Source organism: Hippichthys cyanospilos, chromosome 18 (assembly GCF_059441005.1).
Source record: "Hippichthys cyanospilos isolate Australia breed blue-spotted pipefish chromosome 18, RoL_Hcya_1.0, whole genome shotgun sequence".
NCBI classification, from domain to species: domain Eukaryota; kingdom Metazoa; phylum Chordata; class Actinopteri; order Syngnathiformes; family Syngnathidae; genus Hippichthys; species Hippichthys cyanospilos.
The window spans coordinates 1,468,909-1,489,590 of NC_142386.1; the positions used below are offsets into that span (position 1 = coordinate 1,468,909).

At 40.7% G+C, this 20,682-nt stretch overlaps 1 protein-coding gene across 2 annotated transcripts in view; it reads left to right on the forward strand.

The window, feature by feature from the left end:
- The window catches only part of dscama (Down syndrome cell adhesion molecule a), a 69,613-nt gene that overhangs the window by 18,118 nt on the left and 30,813 nt on the right, over positions 1-20,682 (forward strand). The window lies entirely within an intron of this gene.

Here is a 20,682-nt window from a genome sequence, read left to right on the forward strand (position 1 = left end):
GTTGTTTTAATAATTCCTATTATTATGCAATGATGATTTTCCAACTAATGATTGGGTAGTGTTTTTTACATAAACAATGTAATCTTAAATATACTAATTAAATGTTGTATTTGTGTTGCATACTTCATGGCATATATTAAGGCCTACTTGGAAAACGAATGAAAAAGAAGATATAGTCATAATCAAGTAATGAATTTTATGTAACGCGTTGCACGATTACCGTGTGTCAACGATGAAAATAAAAGGAAATCTTGTTTAACCCGGCCTCACCGGGACACCTTTTTGAAAAATTGCAGAATATTGACGCGCATATAAACGTCTGTTTGTGCGTGTGTCGGAAGAAGGTGTCTATCTATGTGTAGGAGGAGGAAAAACCATGGTGGGGGGTGGTGGTGGGGGGGGGGGGGGGGGGTGGTGGTGGCTGTGAATGGCTGCTCTTATCGCATGCATGCAGCTGCTGCAGTGTCTTTGACAGACAGAGGGGCCGTCCATGCATGCCACTCACTCTGCCTATTCACGGCCTTCTTCCCTCTCCGTACCCCCCCACCCTGCACCCCCCCCACCCCCTTTTCCCTTTCTCTTTTTCCGTCCCCGCCTCTGTTGCATCCCCTGTCAAGAAAAAAAAAAGAGAGGAGGCAAAAACACGGCTTGAGCCTTAACGCAGACTCATGACGTCCTCATGAGTCTTAAAGCGAAGGACAGGCAAGAAATGAAATGTCACTGGACATCAACACGTCACGCCAGCTGATGTGCCATTTCTTTTTTTTTCTTTCGCTTTGTTGACGTGAAGGATTCTATGAATATTGATGGGAGCTCTCAGCAGGCCTGGAGCTGGCGCCGGCTTTTAATTTGAATGCTTCTATACTTCCACATTTCAAATAAAAAATCTCAGGGTTCTTTTTTTAGTCGAAGACGGTTTGATTTCTTTAAAAAAAAAAAACTGTGCACAATGGTTAATAAATTATTCAACAACTCATCGATAATCAAATTATTCAAGGAGGGGCCTAGTAATGGCTTGAAAGATTTATTGCAGTCTTAATATATATTGATTTTCTTTGTATTTTAATGTTACATTTGAACTATTTTAAAGTCGGGCCAGGTCGTTTAGTATAAAAAGAAAATGTCCATTTTCAAAATCGATTTTAATAAAAGAAATCATCCCAACAAACACTTGTTTATTGGTTTGATATAAAAAATATCCTGTGGAAAATATTGAGATAAAAACAATGAATATTGATTTAAAATCAGTTCTAATGTAAATATTCATAGCTTGTGCATAACTTGCATTTATTTTGCAATTTTTAACTGTTAAAGTGAATATTTTTTCTATGATTTGAGAACCAAATTATTCTTTATGTATAATTCCTGTAATACCTTTAAAATTTTCTAGTTGCTGCTGACTGAAAATGACAGCACCTGTGCTCAAGGCTAACCACCAATCATGGATCCCCTGTTGGTCATGTGACCTTCATAAACTGACCCGTGACTGACTGGTCCTTAATTGAGTCTTCAGCACATTTTTAAAACTGTTATTTGCAGATAAGGAAAAACATTTACTTCTCAAATTAAGCGGTTCAATGCCAAAGACGTAATTTTACATTTAAAAGAAATCAGCTATATAATCACTGGTACTTATTTATATGTATATTTTCAAATATATTCATCAAAAATGGTGGTTAGTAAATGAATTGATTATAGACTAAATATCACATATGTACCGCCCTGCTTTTTTTTTTTTAAACATTGTATAAAATGAATTCATTTGATTTTTTGCCAGTCCTATTTTCAATGTATTGTGTAAATGCCATAATTATGTAGTTACCAAACGAAATATCAAAGGTCAAAAAATCCAATTCTGAAAACCGACCCGTATTGCACTGTCTATTATGAATCCATAAAGTGTTGAAATGAACAAATGAAATGCCTGATATGGTGAGCAGAGAAGAAGGCCAAGTGGATTTTGCTCTTGCACGCGCTAAATAGTCATGTTGTTGCTGAGGGCCCGAGTTGACGCTGCCTGCTACGTATGATTGGCTGCGGCTCGCTGTGACTCGTCAGCGACTAGGCCAATACGTTTCGCTCGCGCTCGCTTCCTTTTTTTTTTTTTACCCCGCTCTCTCTCTTTCCCTCTCTGTCTTTATCCCCCTCAACCTAAATAAATTGCCTGGAGAAATTGAACAAAAAAAAAAAAAAATTAGAGAAAGGCAGGAAGCCTTTCATCTGTTTGAGAAGCTCATATTAGCTGCGGCGGCAAGATAAGCTCTTCTCACGGCTGCAGTTTAAGCTCGCTGAATGTTATCCACTTGCTTGGCTTTTGCCACTTTAGTTTGCTTTTCTGGGCCGCGTGCTTACTCTTTGTACACCCGACTCATGTCTTTTATCTTCGTTTGCTGTCAAATCGTCAAAGATCACGCGCGGAAAATGCTCTGGTTAGCGTTGCGCGTTTTGCAGCTCATGTGACCGACGGTCATCGCAGCTGCAGCAGTATGATGCATCCCAGGTGGACATATTCATCAATGTTTGGCAATCAAATGTACTTTTTGTTATCAGGTGCTGCAGGTGCAATTACCTAATTCGATCTCCAAAAGATTATTTTTTTTAATAGAATCCAGACATGTAATCCCAGCTAGGCCCGGGATGTGCATCAAATTCATTCCATTAATTTTACAAATTAAAATTTGGTTAGCCGTGAAATTGAGATTGTATTTTTTTTCATGGCAGCATGTCGGATGGCTTCCTCGTTTTTGGGCATGCAAGCCACTTATTTAGCCGTTTTCGGCAGGAAAAAGTTCCGAGATTTTTGATACGCGAGTCCTGGTATGAAGAGATCCTCGGTGGAAAGACAGACACAATGAGCATCCCTACCAGTGTGATTACAAGGCATATGTCCAGACATTATGGCTTAATCCCTGACACCCCCCACAAGCAAACTCCACCCCCTCCCTGTACAGCACATAACATATGGAGATGAGAGGAATTAGTACAGTGGAAAGAAAAGAAAAAAAAAAAACAAGTTAAATCGGCCACCAGTTTAAGTTGCACCATTTGTTCCTTGAAGGGTCTGGCGGTTTTATTTGTTTTAATTCCTTGACAGAGGAATTTCTTTTTTTCTTTTTAATAAAGAGAACATTCAGCATTTGCTGACTTTAGACTGACTGATAGGGTGGCCGGAGAGTGCAAAAGAAAATAATAAGAAGTGAACCACTTTTACATTGCATGGAACTATTGGATGTCTCGGAAAATATTTAAAAGAAAGGAAAAAACAAGTTCACATTTATCCAAATAATTGAGTAAAGGCTGTAACAAATGCACGATTCAGGAAAACAAACAGCAAAAAAGCAAATACAACGTTGTGGGAAACAATTTTACAGAAAACAAACGAGCAAACGCCCAATCTCAATTCCATTTCAGAAAACAGATGACCAAAAGCTAAATCATATTTACGCTTCGGAAAACAAGTTACCAAAAGCAGAAACACATTTACAAGATTTTACATCTCGTGAATTGTTTTTTAACTTTGTTTTCTGAAATATAAATGCTTTTTGGCTGTTGGTAATCTTGTATAAATGTCAAGTTTTGATCATTTATTTTCCTCAATGTCAACGTCTTTCCGCCGTTCTTCTGAATATTTCACGCAATGTAAAAACGCTTCACAATTCATTTCATTTGGCTTTTTCCCAGCCACCGTAGATTGACCTCACGCGCTCTAATTTTCCACCCCCGCAATCCCGACAAGAAAACGGGCCCAGCCGGGGATACGTAGCCGGGCCGAGGAGCCACAACTTGACGGCGCCAGGTTCCTCGCGTGACCCCGCCGACGCGGCCCACCCCGCATTCAGCCTAGATCTTGTTAAATAGGATTACACCGGCTACCTCCCATTCAAGGGCTCGGACAGGACCTCTTATCTCCTGTCTTCACATGTCTGCCGACAAACAACATAATGCGCAACGACCTACATTAAACAATGCCAGATGCTGCTTTCTTGGAATCCTATAACTCGTATCCAGATTAGATATTTTCCCAGGTACTGAGATTTACCTGAAGAAGTTAATTGAGCGCTTATGCTACTGTGTGGCCTCATTCTATAAGAACCTCAAGCCGATTTAATCGTTATGATGGGCTTCCGTCAACCATTTAGAAAAATCTTCCAAAACGATTCTGGTCCAAGAGATGCATTTGCCGACATTTGAGGGAGCGCGGTTGGTTAAAAGGTGATCGGTAGGAACAGCAACTGTGACAGAAGTCATTTATGTCTACCGTGCCAGCCTATATAGAGCGCTTGAGCACTGCTAGCTTGTGTCTAATTTATGCTATATGCCAAAATAACAAAGTCCAATCCACTGATCCACTTTTTGGTACTTTTTATATTTAGGTTTTTGTATGTAAATTTCAAGTTTCATTCAAAGCGCACTACTTTCCCTGTTCCTGAAAATCCCTGCATAAATGTTGGTCCCAAAGACGAATTTGCCAGCTCAAACTGCACATTTGGGCCAGCGTGCTTGTTTAAAAAGTGATCAGTAGGAACAGCATCCGTATCGAGCTTTGAGCATCAACAGGTCCAGAGTCATTTACGTTTATCTCATATGGCGTTACGCCAGGAAAAACAACTTCAAAATAAAAGCGAATAAAAATAAAAGCTGTTGCTACACTTGTCTTGACATGTTGTCCTTGCATCAAGCAGGGCGAAAAAAAAAATGTCGCCCGAGGGACGATACTCAATGACTCCGACTTTTTTCACCCCTATCACATTGCATTCGAATAACTTTTCATAGGCGCATATAATAGAACATCAACCTTTGAGACGACCGGTGTCCTCCAAAGCCCATGTGACATTTCTAGAGCCGCCTCCCATCCCCTCCCTCGAAGCAGGGACACCAATTCTCCAGCATAAGAAGCTTGTGCCTTAATCCCTTGTTGATCTTCATAAAGTTTGTGTCTTACAATTAAGTGCAGATGGTTTGCAGCTGGTTGTAAGGCTAGTAAATAACTCGGGGCCTCTATTTTCGCCCGGGATTTGATGGCGTAATCCTTCTCTCTGACTATTTACCAGATTCAAATCAGTCTGGGCTTTGCTTGCCTTCCTCGCCATCTTCCACTGTTTTCCCTGCTCCTGCCCCCCTTCGCTATCAAAAAGCTCCTTATCTTCATTTAAATATGTGATCATTTAGTGCAAGCGCGCGCACACACGTACACACGCATCTGTCTAAGAGCATCATCGTGGGTTGTGCAAGAGTCTCACTCAATTACCCCTTCAAATGTGCTTTCTGAAAGAGTCGCAGTGTGGGCTGGAAGAAAGCTGGCTTTACAGTACATGGTTGAAGTCGCACAATTTTTCACTCCTAAATGACACCATTTGGATAGGCGTCAGATATAGTTTTTCAGTCTGTAGTATTTGCGATTGAAAAAGTAGAAAGCCTTAATACACAAAAAATACAGCAGGGTCACAGAAACCAAGAAACCTGCACTCAAAAACTACACTTGGAAACTAGACTCAAAGAACACTTGGAAACTAGACTCAGAGAGAAGACTTTGAAACCGAACACAAAGCAGACTTGGAATCTAGACTCAAAGCGGACTTGAAAACTAGAGACAGGAATAGACATGAAAACTAGACTCTAAGCAGACTTGGAAACTAGACTCAGGAAGACGACTTGGAAAATAGCCTCAAAGCAAACTTGGGAAGTAGACTCAGGAAGTCGACATGGAAACTAGCCTCAAAGCAGACTTGGAAACTAGACTCAAGAGGTAGTCTTGGAAACTAGACTCTGAAAGCTAGACTTGAAAAGAAACTAGCATGAGATGGCAGCTTGAGAGCTTGAGACGGCGAGAGAGTTTGTCTTTCACTGAAAATATCAATCTTAAATAATGTCCAAAGTTGTTCCAATATGGCAGGATAAAGCAAACAAAGCTAGCACTGGCATTAATTGGTGAATAAAGACGTCATAAATACAAAGATGCAATCAAAATTGAATAAAAAGGAACGCACATTGTTGTGAGGTTCTCCCGTGACAGTTTTGAAGAGAGCAGTTTTTCTATTGACTTCAAGCAATAGCCAATCACTGAGCCAAGTTATTATGCAAGCAGTTCATTAAAGAAGTGATATACGATAGCACGTTACCTTTTAGGGCTATATGAATAAGAGACAGCGGAGATGGCTGTTTGGGATGCAATTATCGCTTGTAGTAAATCAGAAGAGTGATAAACTGAATCTAATGGCTTCCCTGGGCAAGCAACAACGTGTCTCTACTGTAGACGCAGACCAGAATCCGTTCTGCAATAATTTGTTCATACTCATTGTTCATTGTTCATACTGCTGTATATTCTGTATTTGATCCATTTTTGCTGGACAGGCCGACGGAAGGCTCACACGTACCGGTGGGATTGTGATGAGTACAGTGACGGATGAAAACGCCCTTTTCGTCACTTCTTAACTCTTTCGGCGCCGTGGATGAGAATTCTCATCTTTTAAAATAGTAATAGCAATAATAAATGATCAAATCTTCATCAAATACTTTTATGGAGCGTGGCTGACACCCTTGAGTAATGCTTACATAATATAAGCCAATTGAGCACTGTGGTGATAACTGTGACCGTTGGACGGCAGTGTTTCCATACATACAACATAGCTATTACCTACATGCAATTCAAAGTAAAGAATGGAAGTCAATCTTTCATGTGATACCACCCATATTTACATAGAATACAATGACAGATGAAAACCCAATTTGCGTCCTTCTTTAGTTTGTCATTTTTTGTTTCTCGTCTCGTTTCTCGGCTGATACAATGACGAAAAAAAAACTTTCTGTCACTGCTTACTTTTTGTTTTTTTGTTTTTTTTCTCAGCATTTATCATCCATAGTCAAAATGCGCGTGGGTCATGACAGACATCTCATCAATAATGAGTTACATAAAAAATGTTCGGAATAATTAGCAAAACCTCCAATTTTCCTTTGCGTTAGACATTATCTCAATAGCCAACGTAAGCAATTGTGATGTAGGTGTTCATGTGTTTAGCAGTTGCCTCTCAAGGGACGGCGCCAAGCCCCAGAGGTAAGCCAATCATAATGAGAGCTTAGTTAAGGGATAACAGGCAGGTGAATAGGAAACGCTCCCTTGGAAACTGCTGCTCCTTGTTTCCAGCCCTGTCATTTCTTTATTTAAATTTATTTAAATGATATTTATCTTGGAAGAAACCAACCTCATCTGCATAGGACAGTAGCTAACTGCCCGAGCGGCGCCTCGGGATATGAACAGATGGGAGTGTTTAGGCACCTACCCCTCCCACCTAAAACGTATGCATAAGTCCTACAACTCCACACACACACACACACACATCTCACCTTGATCTTTTTTGTGCAGCCCTACCTCTTACTACCTCCTACCAAATGTTGAGTTAACCTGTCAGCCAAAATTCAAGACGCCATATGCCTGCTTGTGACTTCTCAGCCGCCTCTTCCCACGTCTGCTGCATAGTGACATGAAAGTCCTCCTTGAAACACGAGGATGCGCGTTTGATTCAAAACGCCTGGCTGAGATCACAGTAAAGCTCGTCTCGTTTCATAAAGCGCTCATTTAGAATTTGTGACACTGTGTGTCTTGGGGGGTATGTTAACAACACGTGCATCAATGCAATACACGCCCAATAAACAGCAAAAGACTTGGAAGTGGCAAAAAAAAAGCTTTGCTTTTGATTTGGTGTACAATATGCATGCAGTGCCATCATGGGAAATATATTGCCTCATTTGCGCCGCTGGTTCACTTCAACGACTTGGCTGTCGAGGTTTAGGATGTATTCACATTCTATTCACACCAACAGACAAAAAAAAAAAAACTAAAAACAATTTAGCCACTTGCTATTTAGGGGAATGTCTTATTTACTTTTGTGTGTTCATAGGTGTCCTTCAACCCAAGATAGATAGATAGATAGATAGATGGATGGATGGATGGATGGATGGATGGATGGATGGATGGATGGATGGATGGATGGATGGATGGATGGATGGATGGATGGATGGATGGATAGATAGATAGATAGATAGATAGATAGATAAAAAAATAAAAATAACAGCATAAAATATGACGTAGACAAGCGAGAACCTTGGAATGTCTAGTTGTAGACTTCTTTGCATGCTAAATGTCCCTCGTCCAGTAAGTTTCAGGCATTTGACCTTGCACAGAGGGCATCTCCCAGTAGGCACTGCAATAGTGACAGTCTGTTGTTGTTTATAAGGTCATCCCCACCACAGGGGGCAGCATAGTCATTACACACACCCCATGGCTTTGTTTGTCTCTGGCAGTCTGTTTCTCTCTGAGCTCCTGTCAGAAGGTCAGGGGCTACTTACGATCCTCTTGCACTTGTCACCACAACACGCCTCAAAAATTCTAGCACTTCTGGAAAAAGTGGAATATGAGTGATGAGTTTCAATGCTGAATATCAAATCAACACTATATTTATGAGTCATAGGCCGTCATTGTGTTTAACATATCAGGAGTCCGATAGGCTCCTGTCGAGGGCGAGTTCAATTTGATGAATGGCAAATTTAACTGAATTTGAGGAATGGTAAATTCAACCTAAAAGAAATGTCCTGTTAAAATGCATTTTTAGCTTACCGCATCAATGCAAAGCATTCAGCTGCGACTGCAGCCGCAGCTTACGATAGCAGCAAAGATGAAAACGTAATGCGCTATGGCAAAGCTCGTTGCCAAACTAAAGTGGTGAACACCACATGAGCAAGATGATGTCATTGTCTAATTACTGACAAAAGAAAACTGGTTGTAGCCAGCACTTGGGACAACTAGGGCTGCGATGATGACATTTTATTAATTTCTTTTTTTTTTTTTTTACATTCCACCAAAGTTGAGCATGAAATGAAAGGATAGAACTACCCAATATTCATCATCGTGTTTTAGACAACAACAAAACTGGTTAGCAGTGGTGATTAGCATTAGCGATTTCTAATTATTTGGCATCGTTCTCACATAAGGGAAATGAATGACTGAAATTTTGCCACAATGACACAATGTATCTAAAGTAGAAAAAAAAAACTCCTCTGGAAGGATTTTCTCATAGATTTTTAGGTGAGATTAAAACAAGATTAATTAGATCAATTAACTACAGATCACAGTTCATTGACAGCATTGGGCTGAAGCGCAAAATTGTGGCTGATGATCAGCGGTAGGCTTAATCATGGAAGCGCACGCATACGAAGAGTAAGGAGGTGTGCGGCCATGAGAGCAGCTAGCTAAGTGAGGTTGTTAATCCAATCCGGAGCGACCACCATTCACAAGACAGCATCTTTTGTTCTTCTGCCACACTGGGAAAAAAAAAAAAAAAAAGAAAGAATCAAAAGGAGAAAAGAAAAAAAGAGGGTGAATCTCTGTGTGCGCGCTAACCCACTGACACCTCCCTCTGATCCATCCCCTCCAAACTCACCACCATCACCATCCCTCCCCTCGGTAGCACCCCCCCCCCCCCCCCCCCAAATAAGCGTAAGGCCAGGAGTCACTCTCCTAGTTGCCACAGTAACCAGCTCACCTTTCTCTCCCTCTCCCTCTCATAAAGCATCTAAACAGAATACATCTACAGCGAGGAGTTTTTTTTTTTCTTCATGGGAGGGGTTTAAAAGATTTAAGCACGTCACATTTCTATCTGAAATATTGTGTATGCTATATGTACTGCTCAAGGTTCAAATGAAAAGAAAGTCATATAAAGCACGGGACTGTGTTCTTCTTTTATGTTCACGTTACAAGTCGGACCGTTCTCCACCTGCTCCCCATCCCCCTCTTCTGTCCCCCCCTCGTTTTTGTTCCCCTCCCCTTCCCCCCCCGGCCTTATTGTCTGAACGTGGCAGTCAGGTGGTGTTGCCAGAGGAGCGAGAGCCTATTTGCTCCAGTTGCAGCATCTCCGCCATCAGAAATGTCCAGTTATTCCGCACCTGAACGCGTCCGTCGCTTCTCATTGCGCTCTCGTCTGTGGATGTGCCCGATGCCCAATTATTCCCTCATTACCTCCTAATTACCATGGGCTCTGCAGCAACTGGTAGCACCATCAAAGAGAGAGAATATAAATCAATTACAGCCATTCTGACATTATTTGTGAGGCTATTTTTTTTTTTTGTTGAAATCCCCGGATGACTGCATGCTAAATGCTCCCCCGGTGATGGTGATAATTTAGAGCAATATGGTAATCAGGGTGCTGATGGCGATTTCAGCAGCCAGTGTTTTTGTCCTCTCACGCTGTTGTCACGTTGTCAGCTAAATTACACCGAAGCTTTAATTGGTATTTCATATTATGGCCTTGACATGACGAATGGTGGGAATCGGCCCTGTGATCGTTGAGTAAGACTTTGAAGACGTCTGCCAAGTCATCATGTCGTATGCTGTTTTATGCATATGCGCTTGGCTAAATGAGAGGAGCGCGGCACCCATTTTTCAATCGGTTGAGTTTTTTGTTCAGGAGTTGTGTAGTTGTGTAGATTTAGTAGTTTGCTAATTGAGTTTCTGTACAGCTGCTGATCTCTTGGATTGGATGGCCTCATCCATTTTCTTGACATGGTAACATTTAGCTTGTATTACTGTACCGTCACTGGATTTCGACACCGTATTTGGTATTGAGTTATGGCACAGGTTCTCAGTATGATCAGATTTTCAGCAGTAATAACAGCCATCCATCCATCCATCCATCCAGCCATCCATCCATCCATCCATCCAGTCTTTAGCCATATACAGTACTTCCATTCATTAGTCATATCCTCCAGTCATTATCCACATCCATCCATCCGTCCATCCATCCATCGTCCATTCAGTCATTAGTTATATCCATCCATCCATCCATCCATCCATCCATCCATCCATCCATCCAGTCTTGAGCCATATACTTCCATTCATTAGTCATATCCTCCAGTCATTAGCCACATCTACCCATCCATCCATCCATCCATCCATCCATCCATCCATCCAGTCTTGAGCCATATACTTCCATTCATTAGTCATATCCTCCAGTCATTAGCCACATCCATCCATCTATCCATCCATCCATCCATCCATCCATCCATCCATCCATCCATCCATCCATCCATCCATCCATCCATCCATCCATCCAGTCTTTCGCCATATCCATGCATCCAGTCAAAAGGTATATCCATCCACTCAGTCATCGGCTACAGCCATCCATCCAGTTATTAGCCACATCCATCCATCCGTCCGTCCATCCATCCATACACACACACACACACACGCTCATCCATCCATCCGTCTTTGCAGGCCGGGGTTGTTCCACACACATTGCTCGTCAGCAAGCGGGGCTATTTAACGAGAGCAGCGGGACGGCGTGGCACTAATTGCTGCACGTGATTTATATGAGCCCGGGACCAGGCAGGAACGCAGGCAGATGACGGTACTCCGAGAGCAGCCGCTTCGCCCAATATTTACTTAACCCTCCGCTGGCTGGCGTGCCGCTGATGCCAATAACCATGAGCCTACGGGGAGTCATCTCGCTGCTTAGCGGCGCTACTGGAGGGCCGGCTGCCCAAAGACGAAATGTGTATGGGAAGCTAAATTGGAGCAATGGCAAGAAAAGGAAAACATGGATCCTCACACCTAGTAAACCGAGAAGAGATGTTGCTACAGGGTTTGAAAAAGAACCTGATTCTAGAAATGATAAGAAAAATAACTTGATTTGTTTTTATCATACTACTTTGATGACTATTTCGAAATAAGCTACGTCGTGAAATCAGCGTTTTGCAAAAGTAGCAGAATGTTGGATAAGTGTTTCGCAAGACATGTTTACAATAGTTAACTATACTTCACTCATTCGGTTACCCTGAAATCTTGAAAATAAATACATACACAGGAGTGGATTCCTACCCATGAAAGATACATAAAAATACGTCTTTGGGATAGAATGAGATCATTTTTGTTCCGATAGGTTTATGTAAAAACTCTCTTACAGTAAATCAGTATACATTATCGTGAATATTATATGCAGGATTTTTTTTTTTATTTATTAAATCCAACCTTTAAATGAATGTTTGGAATATAAACAGTCAAATCTTGGGCTACTCCATGAATAAAACCTCAATAGTGCTAATAAATTTGACTAAAGGATCATATTTACATCATAACTTACAGCAAACATCCACAAATCATGATTAGTCAACAAACAACTGAAACGAACCATGTCAGAGGGGCAAAAAAAAAAGGCAAAGAGAGGGGAGCCTGATTCTGTCTCCGTGGCAACCTTGATTGATATTCGTCAGGTGGCGCATCTGTCCAGCGGCTTGACCGCTGCGAGCTCTGCACTCACACGTGGGGGATGGGATACAAACACACACAAGGCAAGGCAAGGCGAGGAAATGGAATAGCAACATAATAAGAGAAGATATGGAATCATCGTATTTATGGGCGGCGGCTGCCGGGACAATTTCATCATAGTTCAGAGTCACCCCCCAAAAAAAAAAAAAGATCGTGTGTTGCAGTCCTCAAGAGATGTGAAGCAGATAAACGGGCTGTGAAATCAACATGGCCCTGTGGTTGAACTTTCAAACACTAATATTGTCCAACAGTGTAGCACTTCCTATAAAAATTAATGAGCGTATGCCTGAAATGCTCTCTTGCATTAATAACACCGTTAAAATCTTGCCTGCTTGCGTCCTTAAATTGTTTGCTTATAATCACAGTAGTCATTAGGGTCATGTATATATATATATATATATATATATATATATATATATATATATATATATATATATATATATATATATATATATATATATATATATATATATATATATATATATATATATATATATATATATATAAAATAGTCAATTTACAGCATGTGAGTTCCTGTTATTTTAAAAATGTAATCACATACTTCTATAAGTATTCTTCTCTATTGCTGATATGTACAAGGTAGTCAGTTGAGCAAAATCAAATGACGGTAAATTAAGAGCAATTGCGCTGCACATGGCGGGTCATAATCCCAAAGTGTTATTCTCATCTGTTAACAGCCACATTTGCTTCCCACTCACTCATTATTTTTGATTTTTTTTTTACTTTCATCATTTTGCCGCCTCCCTCGCTGTCATCGGCCTCAGTGTGACTCCTGAATATTTAATAAGGCTGAATTACTGAAGCCCTCAACGATAATGATGGGAAAATCAGACAATTAAAGCGGAAGGGCTCCAGCTTGAAGTCTCACCTCCCCCAGAGGATCCAGAGATTATTTAAAGTGGCACACTGTTTGATTATCTAATCCTCTTCTTGCCCCCTCTGCTTTACTCCACTGACGGCTCCACTTGCCACTGCAAATTACCTGGAAACACAAATGAGCACTGTATCCAAGTTCCTCTTCCAGAATTCCAAATGGGATGCTTTTGCGGTCAAGCTATTGTCGTATGGTTCAAAAAATGGTTTTTGCAACAGTTTTTTTTTTTTCAATTACTGCACTGGTTTACAGTAATTGAATATTGTTTTGTTTGTGTCACTCTTTTTTTCAATTGAATTGGAGTCGATGTCAAAATGTTTCTGCAAACTTGATTCCAGCGGAGCTTAGAGTTGATCTACTTCTGAAATCGATCGACCCAACTCGGTCGACCTTTTTCTCCAATACAGCATAAGTATGTAGGGCTTTTCATTTTTAAAATGGACGGACCCAAGTTGGTCAGCTTTTTTCTCCAACCCAGCATAAGTATGTAAGGCTTTTCATTTTTAAAATGGACGGACCCAAGTTGGTCAGCTTTTTTCTCCAACCCAGCATAAGTATGTAGGGCTTTCCATTTTTAAAATCAACACCCAAATTGGTCAACTTTTTTCTCCAACACAGTATAAGTATGTAAGGCTTTTCTTTTTTAAAATGGACACACCCCACTTGGTCAACTTTTTTCTCCAACACAGCATAAGCGTCGAGATATTGCCTTTTTTTTTTAATGACTGCATAGAGGGAAATTAATTAATCTAGCAACAACAAACCAACAATTGTTCGTTTTTGGAGCGATTGGTAGAATTGCATGCGTAAAATTTTTTTTTTTTGCTGCTGACAGGTTCAATGTTCAAAACCTGCTGATTTAAACTCATAATAAAACGCGTTTATTTAACCACGAGTTAAACGTTTAAGCCTTTCTATTTGCAGTTGTCCGTACGACTCGCCACATAAACAAAGTCGGACATTGTGATGGAGGAGATACTAATAGCTTCCTTAATGCCTGCCAGCGTAGCACACACACAGAGCGCTACACAAACATGCATACACAGAGGTTTCACACAGAGACACAGATGATGAATATTCATGATTAAACAGCTGAGGCTCAACACTGCTTCATTTATTGTTGGCCAAAGAGAGGCCAATGATAGCATTGTAAACATGCAACCATCGGGGCGCTAATATCATCATTCCCTTACTGGCTAATTCTATTGCCCGCACAGCCCAATTAACAGCGGAGATAATACACATCTTTATATGTTGTATTTTTTTTGGTCTAAAAAAAATGTCTGTCTGCAGTTGTGACTTCAGCTGACAAATCTTTGTTTGATTAAAAAAAAAAAAAAGTGCAGACGCAGCTGTCACATGACCAGCGGCCATTGTGCGGCAATATTTGCCAAAGCCCCTCCCCCACACACATAAACGGTCGGCGAGCGCTGTTCATTGTTCGATCGCGTTTGCAGAACTAAACGTTTTGTCTTCGCAAAAAGCTTCTGCTGTAGTTTCAAAACAGAAGAAAATTCATGATTGGAAAAGTGCTGATGACGGCTTTATAAAACACAACGCTATTCACCAGCGATATGAGACCTCGCTCGTTTAAATGGAAGCCTTACAAAATGTTTCATTTTCAGCAAAACTATCAAAAAGACCTCAATAATCAAGACGCAAAAAGCTTGCTCAAAAATTAGGGATGTCCCCATCACATGAATTTTCCACCCGATTTTGCAAATTTACCGATACGGAGTCCCGTTACCTCAACAATGCATGAAGGACAAAAAAGAACCCAAAAATATGTATTCAAATTGTCATTTAATCCAAAACCTTGTTATATAGTAATAGTAGTAGTGACGCAGTGGTTTAAAGGGACAATGTGTAAGATTTAGTCTGTTTTTCATTCAAAAGGAATAAAATAAATGATTATAAAAGTCAAAAACTTGCAAAGAAATGTGTTCTTAGCGATCATCAGCGTGTTTTAAATATAATCGTAGGTCTACTTATTAATTTATATTACATGGGGGTGCCATGTCTGTTACAGCTACGGACAATGGTGAATGCAGCGCCAATAAAAAACGGTCTAAATCTTACACATTGTCCCTTTAAACTAAGAAGCCTAAAACATTTGTTCGATTTTGCGACATAAATCCCACTTGTGTTATAGTAACTGTTGTTTTCTTGTTTTTTCAATCACTAAATAATACCCAAATAATTGTTTGATAAGCACTAATTGAGGAAAGTGTGTTTTGTAAGAAACAAATACAAATTGTATCCGATCATTCCATGAATTGTACCCCACCTGACCCAGAGGACAAGAAAATACCAAAAATGGATAAACGGACTGGAAGGACGCTTTCGTCCCACCTATCACAACATTTCGATTGCCTTTGAAATATGTGAAGGCCCCGAAGACGGGCAAGTATGTAAAATCCCGATTCCATTTAACGAGACAGAAGAATGTGGGCCAACGTGGAGGCCGCTGGCCTCGGGCTTGGTGCTCGTCTTCCCGTTTGAATATCATGGCCGGTCCGTTTGCATCCACTTTTAAAGCGCGCTTTATTCAGTCGAGCGCAAGACGACATCTTTATCTGGACTTGACATATGAGGCAGTTAGCCCGGGGCTAACGCGTGTCTTGTTAATGAGCAGAGGGATGCTGCCGCTGATTAGGAACGGCAATAAAGAGGAAAAAAAGAAAAGAGCGGCCTTTTACTCTTGTCTCCAATCTGCAGCCGGCAGATATGGTAGGATCCAGGCTGCGTGAAATCCGGAGTCCGGGTGCGGTCGGAAATGAGGGCACGGGTTTGACTCCTTCAATGCCAGTCTTGTAAAAACGGATGGTTGACGCGTATAGCCGTCAGTGGCAGTGAATGTGAATTGTAGAGAAAAAATATTTTAGGTTTTTATTTTGCCCTTTTGAGTACAAAATGTAGTAGTAGAGATGACTTCAATTTTACCTTTAAATCATGAAAACTGGTAAAAAAAAAAAAATGTGAAATAACAAGGAAACACTTTTATTTCGAAGTTTGTGGAAAAGGGTTCTACTTGGCGTGAGCTAAATAATTAAAAAAATGGAGCGGTTTGAATTTGTCATAAAATGGGGAAACTAGAGGGAAAATATACTATAAAAATATATTTAAACTGACTTGAATTATTAAAAATGAAAAACGTGTTTAGGAATGAGCTGAAAAGTTGTTGAATGCGCCGTAGGAAATGAATGCAGATTTGTGGGTGTGAAAAATGGAATATTTGTAAATTTTTGAAAAAAAAAAAGGCATGTATGGTTGGAATGCGTGAATGTTAACAAAAGTGAGAAATGTACAAACAATCAAAGGATGAACTGATAAGAAAAAGAAATTAATTATGACTATCAGGAAAGAATGTAAAAATCATATATGACTTAAAAGACTAAAAAAAATGGCTAAAGCAGGGTTAGACTTGACTGCATTCCACCTTCTTCCCCTCGCCGCTGCTTGCAAAAACAGTAGTGGCCAGTGTGTTGCCATGGCAACCACAGCAACTGTCAGTTAGCCCACAGCGGAAGAATGACGGTTGATTTTTATTACAGCCTTTGAAAATTGGTGACATCCTTTCCCCATTGATGTGCTGACCAAAATGGAGGCGGTCCACCAATCACATTTTGTGTCTAATTACAACGCAGGGGCTCGCCGTATGCTTCTGATGTGTGTTTCATGTACTGACCGCTTGCATCAAGAAGGATACATCCCACTTCTACGTAGTTCAACTGTATTATAAACAGGTGCAACCGCGCTGATCGTTTTGCCACGCTGACTAAAGTATGACTGCGATGAAATAAGAACACTGCAAGAAACAAAGAGAGATTTCCTGTAGAGATCTGTTCAAAAGACGGGAATGTCTTTTTTTTTTTTTTTAAGATAATTGCTCTGCCTTGCCATTGAATGATGTCGAATTAGCATATGAAAGTTGTGTCGTCCCCTCCCACCCTTCCCGGGGAGCACGTAGCTGTAAGCTAATTTGTAAGTCATTTTTAGATGACAGCGTGGTTGAATCCTGCTTGTCCTTCTTCTCCTCCTCCCTTTCTTGATCTTTGATTTTCCCGCTCGCTCTCCTCTTTGCTCTCTGCATCGCTCCGTCTCATCTCCCCTCCGACTCCCGGCTCATCTCCCCTCCACTTATGTCTCAATTATAGAATATTGCAGCCACAAAAGGTGCCAAGGTAACGCTCTTAGATGGAGAGTGTGTTTTGGCGGGACATGTGCTAGCAACTTAGCAAGCGTTCAAAAAAATCAAATATCAAGCTTGTGCTGTCAACATTTTTCATTTATTCCTATTTTCGTGGAGTTTAAAAAAAGAAATCTCTGCTTCTGGACGCAGTACGGATAGAACGAGGCACAAATTCCATCAGACGATAAAATATTGGCTAATGTAAATGTTCCTGTTTTGTTTTTTCTTTCTAACAGGCAGACGGAAAAAAAAGCTAGCGTGCAAATTTACGCAAATATAATGCAGTGTTGAAATGGAAAGAAAAGGAGGCAAACTGTCTGTGTCTTTTGTTTGACTTCTTTTTCTTCAATCGCAACTCAAAATTTCACCACATCGGTGATTTGAAAGCAATCAAATCAATCTTCAATCTGAGTGGCTGTTTAGCTAGCAAATTAGCACACAAGATGAGAATTCTTATTCTGTTCACTTCACCGAGCGGACTTACTTTCCACACAATTGAGCAAATAATAAAGTAGGCAATAAAAAAAAAAAATGTGACACACAGAAAAATCAAGCGGGGCAAAAGTCGAAACGTTTGTAATGTAACATCATTGCTTTTGTTTTCTCACATCCCAACTTTGGTGTTTTACCTAACGTTCTACCTGGACAGATGAAGACGAGGAGATCCGTTGTGCGTGAATAGGAAAACCGTCTGTTCATTGCGTGTTAATAAAACTACGGACGTGACATCAGGCATTCGATCCATTGTGCGTGAATAGGAAAACCGTCTGTTCATTGCGTGTTAATAAAACTACGGACGTGACATCAGGCATTGAACAACGCATTGCGTAAAATGTACACCACGCGGTGACTATCGCCTCTTGTGGCACGGAGGAGTACTACATCAAATGCATGCGCAGAAGCTACGCAGTATTTCGCGTCGCTGCTGTGTATTCATGGCGATTTTTCCGCGCCAACCTGCCTAGGCCGACGAGATCGTACGAGATCTCGTCCCATCCCTCGGGTCTTATACGGGAATTAATTGAAGCTATCGACTGAGCAAAGATGAGAAGCGGACTGATTGCCTGCCAAGAGTGAAGCCATCGTGTCAGAAATATATGCTGTAATACAGACATAAATAGAGGCACTCCTTGTCACACACACACTGCAGACAGTGTTTAGTATGCAGCAGGTGGAGCAGAGAGGAGCAGGGGAAAACGTAGTCAAGCGCCTCTAGTCGTTATTATTGACCATTCCTCCATGCGGCTCCCTGCTGCATAAACGCATTTACACCCACCTCCATGCACAAATTACGCACAAAAAGACAAATAAATGGACACATAGGTCTGCACGATTGGAAGGGACCGCAGAAGTCCACAGAGCATCAAGAGAAATGCCCTTAGCTCGCAAGGACACGTACTGCAGTGTTGACGGCGTGCGGACAATAAGCGCATTCAGGAAAGAGTGATGGCAAATTCACTCTGACAGTATTTGTATTTTTACATATGTATTGCCGTTGTGTACACGTTCATATACTTAGAATTTGTAAGTGTTTCATTCTGCTTGTGAGTTGTCAAATGCGCATTTATTTGTGGAACAAACACCACACTGTTCTCTGATAGTCCTGCCTAAAGGCTCGTTGCTCCTCCATCCACCAGGAGGCAGTGTCGCCATCTAAATTAAATCCCGATCTTGTTTCTCATTGAAAATCGAGGTGGAAAATTATGTGTTTTTTAAACAAGAGTAAACGTAAAAGTAAATGCTCTTCTTTTATCGACTTCTGCTCCTTTAGCAAAATAAAAGAAGAATGATTAACAATACTAAAATGAATGTTTTGCTCCAATGACTGTATCAATGCAAAACATTTGAAAACAATTTTAATGGAAATTAGGGGTGTATTTTGTTTTTCAGTTTGTGTCAATTAGAGCAACACTGCCTCCTGGTGGTCGGAGGAAGAATGGGCCTTTATGTGACGTATTTGTCTCAACAATCCACAAGCGCACGTTCGAGGAATTACAAGCGGATTTGAACATTTACAAACGGAGTCATGATAAACTCGGCATTAAAGAACACAAAAAATCTTAGATATTCGCAAATTTGACACACGCGGAAATCGCAAATAAAATCTTAAAAACACAAATCAGAAATATTTGCGGATCCGAAACGTGAAAATGATATCAATAGTTTTGAAACAAACTTCTCAGCACTTATTTACATGTATATATGATACTAACTTGGAATAATGCCTCTGCCAAGCATCACATACTAATTTAGGAATTTTTCCCACCTTATTTGTGGTTAGTCACACATGAGATCATGTCAACCGCAATCTGGGAGGGAAAAGCCCTTCAGGATATCACAACTGTGCTTAGACTTTTCTAATTAGGTCAACATGTGCTGACAGTGGTGTCCTCACAGTCTATTTATTGCTCTCACCTTCAAAACTGTTTTTTTATATGTATATATATATATATATATATATATATTAGAGTCTTCTGAGCCCAAATTATGCTCAATGTTTTTTGTTTGGATTCTGGATGTTCCGCATCCCGGCGTGCTCTGTTGTTACTTTTATATACAAAGACTTTTATTTTTCCACCTCCATTTCCTGTCTACTGTCTCGCTCTTCATGTGAAATGCTTATTTTATTTCATTTCTATTTGCGGCCCAAACGCATGACTTACTGCTTGGTCGTGTTTTGAAGCAGCTCCTTTTTTCTTCACCTTCACCGAATGAATTAGCTTCCATTAGACCTGCACGAGCACTCTTTAAATCCGCATTATGATATCCTTCCCAATATTGCCGAATTACCCCCATAGTGCAGTGGCCCGAATTGATCTTCATCTTGAAAGAGCGCTCCATCTTTAGGGGCACATAAAATGCACCGGCAGCCACCAGCTACTTATTACTCCTCATAAACACTTAGTACCTCTGCGCTTCATGTAAATGAGCATAGCATCAGCATAATATTAACATGACCATGGCCTTGCTTTATCAAAGCGCTCTGTGATCCTGGGGTCCCCGCGCTTCAGTCAGGAGACGGGAATATTAGAACCGAGAGTTTCCCTGGAGAGCGCGAGAGAGAGCGATGAGCTACATGATAACGACTTGCGTTGTACAGCCTTGCCAGAGCCGTGCTGCGGCAGATGTTTGCTAACTGCCATCACGTTGGGCCAAATCCCATGCTTGGCTTGCAAATATTTGCTAAGAGACTTTAATATTGCATTTTCTCTGGTTTCCTTTTTTTTTCCGAAAAGGAAGAAAGCAAGTCATGACAATGAATGGATATTATGTGTTTTTCTT